Below are 9189 nucleotides of genomic sequence, written 5' to 3'. Positions count from 1 at the left end.
CCATTAAGCAACCACCTAGCTCCCCACTGGACTTTCTACTGATATTTCATTTTGTTGACTTGTCCCTTAGCCTAGGATGTTTTCATAGTAACTATCACTGGTGTTTGGGACACATGCCCCTTCCCCAGAGTCCGCTCCCAGGGTTCCTTTTAAAGCAGGCAACCTACTCACTCCATCCTGATTTCTTTCCTCCACCTTCAGCCCTTGATCTCTCTCTCATCTGAAGCTCACCACAGCAAGTATGGTGGCAGACACGGCATCCTCTCTCTCCAGTCCCGCTTTGACTTACTCTGAGCTTTCCGGAGATATTCCCCTCAGGGATAAAACCACCTTTGGTTTGGTCCATGATCCCTGGCAGCACTGACTTTTAAAATACAGTTGACTTGCGCTGAAGAAAGGTACAAAGCTACTGTTCTCTCCTTCTCAAAGGCCAGCTCTGCTTTTTAAGTTCAAACAATAGCAATTCGATTGAACACACACATTCACATCTCTCCTAAGGCCTTTTAAAAGAGGAAGAGGACACTACAGAGCTTCTAAAAATATTGTACAGAATAAAATTTTAAATATTGTATTACTCACAGTCCCTGGGAACACAGATGGCACACTCAAACTGGGCAATTTGAGGGGTTTAATAAACAGACTATTTACAAAGGTGAAGGGAGGATTTAGGAAACTAATACAGGGTGATGCAGAATCCTGGAGCCAGCAACATCAGGGGATCATTCCTGAAGGTGAAGGAGCAAGTACTAGTGACAGCATGGATTGGGCCCTGGATGGGAACTGGGGCCTTTAGAAGACAGGTGTACCCAACCCTCGTGGATCCAGAAAGGAAGGAGCTGGAGGGACAAATATCCAGACCTCACTTTCCTCCTGTCCTACAAATATTATCCCATTGGATGGACACAGCTGGAAGCTAGATGTCATGGCTGCCTATTGATGCTGTGACCAGCATCCCAGGACACAGGTCAGAGGAAACAGAGACCCCGTAGGGCTCAGAGGGGAGCGGGGAAAAGCAGGTAGAAGATATACCTTCAAAAATTCTCTGAAAGTATACAACCCAATTACAAATTAAGAATTTAGTCAATAGAAACTAAAGTGCAATTATTTGCACAACTGATTTGTTTGCACAAATGACTTTTTGGTTTTACATTTTCTACTAGTTATCTTTAAATAACAAACTTCTGTCTACGGCCTTGCCACCCTGAACAAGCCCGATTCTGTCTGATCTCAGAAGCTAAGCAGGGTTGGCCCTGGTTAGTACTTGGATGGGAGACCACCTAGGAAGACCAGGTGCTGTAGGCATAAAAAATAAAAATAAGTTGACAAGGTCCTTGCAATCTGTGAGATCAACCAAAGGTTGCCTCACCTAAAAAAAATTTTTAAAAATAAATAAATAACAAACATCCCCCCTATAATTAAAATAAGGTTTTATTTATGGGAATTTCAGCTTACTCAGAGCTATTCAGTATCCAAGATATTTAGGTCAATACAGATATCGAGAAAACTTGGGTTGGCTTTGAGTTAAGCACATTTCCCAAAAATGTCCCTTCCAGCGATGTCCTTGATTACATCCAAATAGGAGGAGGGCAGAAAGTTCCCCAGAAGGAAATTAGAGGGCCTCTGAAAGGGGTAGCAGCTGCTGGAAGTCCACAGGATGTCAGCTATATATTCCACAAAGGTACAAATTAACTTGCAAAAGATCACTCCATTCGTAAGTGGCTAAACCCCACTTACAAATGGAAATACCAGCCTGTCCTCCCCAACGGCTCTGGAAAATATTCCAGGAGGCCTTCCATGTTAAAGTATGATCTGTAAGCATTCCATCCACAAGGTCTTTCACAAAGATGTTCTCTCTTGGCGCTCCTATCAGGAACACTCAGGTCATCACAGGCACCCCCCTGCCTTGAGTGACCTGGCAGCTGGCAAGCATTTTCCAAGGAAAGTTTTTCTAACAGGATTTTTCTGTGCTATAAGTGTCCCAGATATGAGACATCATTACAAAGTTGCACTTCATTGATGATAATTTAACATATGACACCAATAAGGACAGATCCTATATCCAGTTGGGGTTCTGCTTAACTCCAAGGCCCAAGCTGCCCACAGACCCTCGGCTTACAGATATGTGGCTGGGTCCACAGATGACATCTGTTCCTGAGATGTCATCCAGCACTCTGCTGGACACATGATCTCAAAGACAGACATCATGGAAATAGAACCTCAGCGTGCCTGCGGAACTGTTTTAAACAAGTCATGCTCAAACCCTCTCTTTCTAGTTCCTACTCTCTTCTCATCTTTGTTAACGGATAATGGTGACTTTATAAACTTGGAAAATGAATCAGGAAAGCTTCACTTTGAACCGAGCAAGGACAAACTGCACCAAGATTAGAAGACACTGTGTGTTTAAAAAGCTGTTTTGAATAACTGATCTTTGCAGACAAATCCCAGCAAAATTTCTCCTTTGGCTTCATCTCTCAGACGGCAGAGTGGAGGGGGTGTGAGGGCATGGTGGCGTGTTGCTGGCCCACTCAGCAAACCTCCTGTGCCCGCTTGAAAGCCTATTGTTTCCTGACGTGGTAGCCATGGACTGGCTGGCCCATTATGTCATATTTCCTCAATGAAGGCCATTGTCTCCTGCCAACGCTTCACAGCTCTTATCTTCACAATGCATCACCCTTCCCCCGATCCCCGGAAGGCCTGCTCTATTGACAGCCGTAAAGCAATCCTGGCAGGGTTCAAAGGAGGACTTCTCTCCTTCCCAGCACGTACGGAAGTCCCACTGGCAGGACCGAGGAGTGAAGATCTCCGTCCCAGAACTGGGGCCAGGACTTGGCCAACCTGAGTTGGGGCAGATTTCATCACACCTTCCAGCTTCATTCTCTCCAGACTTTCTTCTAGCTACATCACATCCCTCTGTTCCTGTGGTACCCAAGCTTCAAGATGGACCCCACCTCCTGGCACTCCGGCCCTCATGCAGTCCCCTCCCGCACTACATAGGGCTGACCCATGTAATGGGTTGTGGAAATGGCAGAATGTGACTGGGTCACAGCAGACATTATGGTTTCCACCCTCCTCCCTCTGGGATCCCTTCTTCTGGAGACAGTCAGCTGCCATGTCGTGAGGACATACAAGCAGCCCTGTGGAAAGGTCCATGAAGAATTGAGGCTTCCTGCCAACAGGCACCATGAACTTGCCATCCATGGGAGTCAGCCCTCTTGAAAGCCAGCCTTTGGGCCCCAGTCCAGCCGTCAGAGGTTGTGGAACCCGCTGCACCTTGACAGCAGCCTCATGTGAGACCTTAAGCCGGAACCACCCTGCTAAGCTGCTCCTGGCCTCCGGACCCACAGAAACTGTGACATTACACAATTACTGTGGCTTTAGGCCATTATATTTTGTCACACAGGGTGATTTGTTTCACAGCATTAGCTTAATAGTCTGGGTGATGAAGCCTAAAAAGTATAGCCTCCAGGGGCTCAGAGCAGAGTAAAGAAAAGCATAGAATGGACGTGGAGGGGCAGTCACTAATTCAGCATACTTGGTTTCCTGATCCTTTACCGTTTTATCTCTCATTTTTAAAAAGGAAGTATTAAATATGGAACAAAGTTGTCCAATGCACTCCAACCAGCAGTGAGTACCTAGGAATATCTTCTATGAGCTGGACACTACCTTCCCACAAAGTACCCTAAGTTATGTTCTTACAAAAAACTATACCACACTATTAACTACTAAAACTCTAAAACCCGCTAGCAAAATAAGTTTCACCTCAATTCTGCTATCATTTTCCCTCCTCCCTTCAATATTGTGTCACCCACACACTTAATGCTATAGATTCTCCCCATCTGGATCCAGAAAATTGATTGAAATCATGACCTGGGCAGAGCTGACCCTGGAGCCTTCAGCACTCCTATGTGGACTCCACCAACACCTGGGTAATAGAGACCCCTTAACGACAAACACTTTGCAGAGAGGTGGGCAAGCTGTCACGAATCCCCTGGAATGTTCTCATTATTGATGAATTTGCCAAGCCTTTATTAACATGCTGGCTGGACACAAGTTTATTCACTCTGTTCACCAGCATTGTCTACAGAGGAAGTTATCTTAGCTTGTGTATTAGTTTCCTGCAGCTGCTATAACAAATTACCACAAACTTGGTGATTTAAAACAAAAGTTTATTCTCTCACAGTTCTGGAGAATTACCATATGATTTAGCAATCTCAAAATAATTGAAAACAAAATAATTGTATACCCATGTTCATAGCAACATTATGCACAATAGCCAAGAGGTGGAAGCAACTCAGTGTCTACTGATGGGTGAATAGATAAATAAGATGTGGTATGTCCATACAATGGAATATTTTTCAGCCTAAGAAAATTTCGTCACATCCTGCAACATAGATGCACCTTGAGAATACTATGTTAAGTAAGATAAGCCACTCACAGGAGGACAACTATTGCTTGATTCCACTTATATGCAATATTTAAAGTAGTCAAATTCATAGAAACAGAAAGCAGACTGGTGGTTGCCAGGGCTGGGAGGAAGGGGAAATGGAGAGTTGTTTAATGAGTATAGAATTTAATTTTAAAGATGAAAAAGTTCTAGAGATCTGTTGCATGACAAAGTGCATGTAGTTAATACTAAATACTATAAACTTAAAAATGGTTAAGATGGTAAATCTTATGTAATATGTTTTTTATCACAATTTAAAAAAGTCTCATCAAGGAGCAAACAAGTTGGGGTATTTACCATCAATTTCCTGGTTGAAAGTTACTCTTGGGGTGTTAACTCCCCACACTCCAAAGGCCAGAGATCACCTTGCAGAGAGATGCGGGAAGTCATCAGCACATACAGGCACTCTCTGGTATGACCTCTGGGTGACTGAGGACATTGGGTGGGGCACCGATGGTATCTGCCACAGTACTTAACCTTTGAGTCTCAGTTTCCTTGTCTGTAAAACAAGAATGAGAAAAACACACCTGGACAGATGGTTGTGAAGGCTATTTTGGGTGATATATGCTCCCTGCCTGCCCCTGGCCTGTGGGCCTCCTTAGTCTGAATCAGGGTTGAACACAGCTTAGTCTCAAGTTGAGTCTCCCCTGTCACCACACACCCTTCTTACCCCCTTCTATTTTTACAAATCAGTAAAACATTTGCCCAGTTCCAATCTTTTAGAACCAGCCTCTCAGTTTTGCAAAGACCAGGGCAGTGGCTCTGGGCTCTTGAATGCACACTCTGCCTCCTTCCTGGCTTAGCTCTCCCCCTCCCAGGTTACAGATGCCATTTGAGTGAGGTGGACACAGGCTGCCCTCTTTTGCTAGCCTCCACTGGCATGACATCACCTTCTCCAGCAGAGAAGACTTAGCTCTTTCTTACTGTGTTTCATGCTTCAAGCACAGCTTTAAATGCCCTTTCTGGAGGCTGGGAAGAAATATGCCAAAATATAAACAGTGGTTATTGCTGGTTGTAGGACTTAGGGAGTAGCTATTTTCTTCTTTATACTTTTTATATTTTCTCCAATAGGCACATTCTATTTTTTATTGACAGAAGAACAAATTAGTGTTGTTTAAGCCCATTTGTTTGCCTTCAGCATTTTTCATAGCCTCGGCTCACTCTGGACATCAGTTTTCAGTCATTATCCTTTTTGTTTTCTGTCTTGAGTCCTCTGCCTTCAGACCTTTGTTCTTGTCCTTCAAAAATTTAAGGTAATCGCCATTGCTCATGCAAACCACACCAGTCTCTCTATAGGCTTCTTGATTTTCCTTCTCACTGGAACTGTTGATAATCCAAATTTGTTTTAAAATCTCCCAACCCAAGAAATTGACCTCACAATCTCCTGATATGATGCACTGAGAACGCAACATCCTTGTCCTAGTATTCTTGCCAAAAATGCATAACCTGAGTCTAATCATGAGGAAATATCAGACCTAAATTGAGAGACTTTTTACAAAATAACTGGCCCGTACTCTTCAAAACTGCAAATGTTGTAAAAGACAAAGAAAGCTGAGGAACAGTTCCAGACTGGAGGAGAGTAGAGAAAGGATAACTAAATGCAACAATGTGATCCAGGATACTGTTTTGCTATAAATCACATTGGCGAAATCTAAATCTGAATAATGTCTGCAGATTAGATAATTGTATTGAACTGATACAAGTTTCCTGGGTTAGGTAACTGCACTGTGGTTATATAAGAGAATGTCCTTTATATTTTTAGGAATTATACAACTGAGTCTTTGAGGGATAAAGGGCATCACATGTGCAACTTTTCATCTGATTCAGAAAAAAATACACACAAGAATCTGGGCGAAGAATAAAAAAATTTTGTTCTATTCTTGCAATTTCTCTATAAGCCCGAAATTATGTTAAAAATAAAGTTAAAAGGGAAAAAGCATCCCACAAACCTTAGGCACCGCAGACATTTCAGCCTCAGGACTGTCTTTTCTGCACATACACGTTTCGCTCCATGTATGAACATCTCCCTTCCACCATGCCAATTCCCAGCCGACCCTTCTGAATTCTCACTTAGGACTACCTAAGACTCCCTTTCCTAATAAAGAGGACTCTCCAAATCTATCTCTAAAGCAGGAGTCCTCACCCCCAACCCTATCCCCACGGATACCCATCAGTTAGGACAGTGTGGTTCTCAACCTCAGAAGACTTTGAAAACTCCAAAGCTGAGAAAACATCCTAGATCAGAATCTGGTGGGTGGGAGGCAAGCACCGGGCCTTTATTAAGGTCTCCAGGTAATTCTATTGAGTCCCCACGACTTAAAAATGGACGCTGCATCCCACCCAGGGAGACTTAAAAGTGTCAGTGCCCAGGCTGCATTCCCAGCCCTTCAAACCAGAAGTTCTAGGGTTAGGACCCAAGCAACTGCTCTTTTTTTTTTTTTTTTTAACTCCCCAGGAAATTATCCCTCCGTGATGTTGATTTTTAAATATAAAAATAAAAGGAACAATTGAAAACAAATCAAAAATGAAGTAAATGATCAACTAGAAACAGGTGATTCCAAGAGCAGCTGAGTTTGAGAACCAGGGATTTAGAACATTGATTCTCAAACATTAGCTGGCAGCTGGGGCCCGATGAGGCTTAATAACACAGGGACTGCCGGGTTCCACCCAGAGTCTGATTCAGGAGGTCTGGAATAGAGCCCAAGAGTGTGCATTTCCAACAAGTTGCTGGTTAAGGGATGCTGATGCTGCCGGTCTCAGGACCACACTTTGCGAACCATCGACTGAGACAATCTTGCCACTTATTGGTGCCGGCACCAGCACCATCGGCATCAGTGCCCCCACCCCACACCCCCAGACCTCCTGAGTCAGAGTCTGCATATTAACAAGCTTTCAGGTGATCTGAGCCCACTGGAAAGTAAAGTATGAGAAATGCCTCGAGTGCTTAGGACCGTGGATGGGGTGGGTGCAGGTGGAGAGAACCCCCATCAGGATGACTGGAAATCCCTCTAGTAAGATAGTTAACGTAACTCAGACAGGCGGAGGGAGACAGTCTGCTGGAACTGGAATGGGAATTCTAGCTGGTCCCTGTTTTCCCAGCACCCATTCACGGTCGGGACCCCGAGAGGGAGGAAGAAGGTAGAGGCCATGCAGAGGTTAACAGTGCAGAGAGCAGAGGTCGGGGCGAAGACCCCGCTCCCTTGGCGCACAGCTCCACCCAGGGCAAGCCCTTTTGATTTTTACCTCTGGGTGAATGAGGTTGACACAGCAGCCTGGCTTCTAGATGACTCCTGACTAATTTATTTGCTTGATATTCTTGACCTGGGACAGTGTTCCTCACCCTGATTTAGCCCCTGTAGAGAGCCTGAGGAGACCAGCTCAGAGCTGGGTGGTCTGTCACTGCAACAGCAGCATCACCTAGAGGGGCAGCAGGGCCATTTGTTGAGCACTCGGTGTATGCTGGCACTGCCCTGAGGGCTGTATTTAACTCATTCCTCACCGCAGTCTTAAGGTTGATGTCACTGTCCCTAATTTACAGATAAGGAAACTGAGACTCAGAGAGATTAGCTCACATGCCAAGGCCACAGCAGCTATTAAGTGGCAAGGCCAGAATGAACTCTCATATCTCTCTGCTCCACAGTCTTGTGCTAAACCAGCCTGAAGTGAAAGTGTCATCAGAGACTTTGGTGAGGAGGGGACTTACTGGCTGCTGCTCTATTCTTACATTGATTCTCTTGCTTTTCCTTTGCTGAAATGACAAAAACAAGCTGTGCCACCTGATACAGTGACCACTGAGCACTTGCAGCTATTTTAAATTAGTTAAAATTAAATAAAATTTAAAATTCAGTTTCTCAGTCGCACTAGCCACATGTGAAGTGCTCAGTAGTGACATGTAGCTTTTGCTACTGACACTGGACAGCTCAGATGGTAGAACAGATTGCCAAAAGTTCTATTTATTTTTAATTTATTTTTATCATGGTGACATTGGTTAACGAAATCCAGTAAGTTTCAGGTGTACAATTCAACAGTAAGACATATATATGTTGCATCGTGTGTTCACCACCCATAGTTAGATTTCTTTTCTTTCTGTCACCACCTTTTGCTACTGACACTGGACAGCTCAGATGGTAGAACAGATTGCCAAAAGTTCTATTTATTTTTAATTTATTTTTATCATGGTGACATTGGTTAACGAAATCCAGTAAGTTTCAGGTGTACAATTCAACAGTAAGACATATATATGTTGCATTGTGTGTTCACCACCCATAGTTAGATTTCTTTTCTTCTTGTCACCACATACTTGACCCCTTTTACCCCACCTACCTCCCCCCTCACCCCAAAAGTTCTATTGGATAGCACTATTCCAAAAATATTTACATATCCTTTACTACCCAAGGTCACTCTTCATTCATAGTTAACATTTTTTAAAAAGTAAAACTTCAAATCCACAAAATTTACTTTCACACTGTTCTCATTTGTCACGTGGAAACCAAAAATTTCATCCAGGGGAACCTCAGGTGTTAAAAGGGAGGCACCTACTGGCAGCATATGGAATTACAACCTAGCACAATCAGACACTGGAAATTGGCCAGCAGCTGGGGTTCAAGAGGCAACAATGGGGTGTCAGGCAAACCACAAGTGCAGGAGAAATCTCACATCAGGAGAGGATCAGAGATGAAGAACCACGAGGAGAAACTGAGTCAGTAAATAGATCCACCACCAGACTGAAATCTCTAGTATCATAT

The 9189-nt window shown here is 43.9% G+C and overlaps 1 pseudogene; it reads left to right on the top strand.

Moving 5' to 3' along the window:
• Nucleotides 1-1183: 1183 nt before the first annotated feature.
• LOC112471116 lies at nt 1184-1302 on the top strand (annotated as a pseudogene).
• The last annotated feature ends 7887 nt before the right edge of the window (nt 1303-9189 follow it).

Source organism: Pteropus alecto, unplaced genomic scaffold, assembly GCF_000325575.1.
Source record: "Pteropus alecto unplaced genomic scaffold, ASM32557v1 scaffold45, whole genome shotgun sequence".
Taxonomy (NCBI): domain Eukaryota; kingdom Metazoa; phylum Chordata; class Mammalia; order Chiroptera; family Pteropodidae; genus Pteropus; species Pteropus alecto.
The sequence above is the reverse complement of the archived record's forward strand: the minus strand, read 5'-3'. Positions and strand labels throughout refer to the sequence as shown.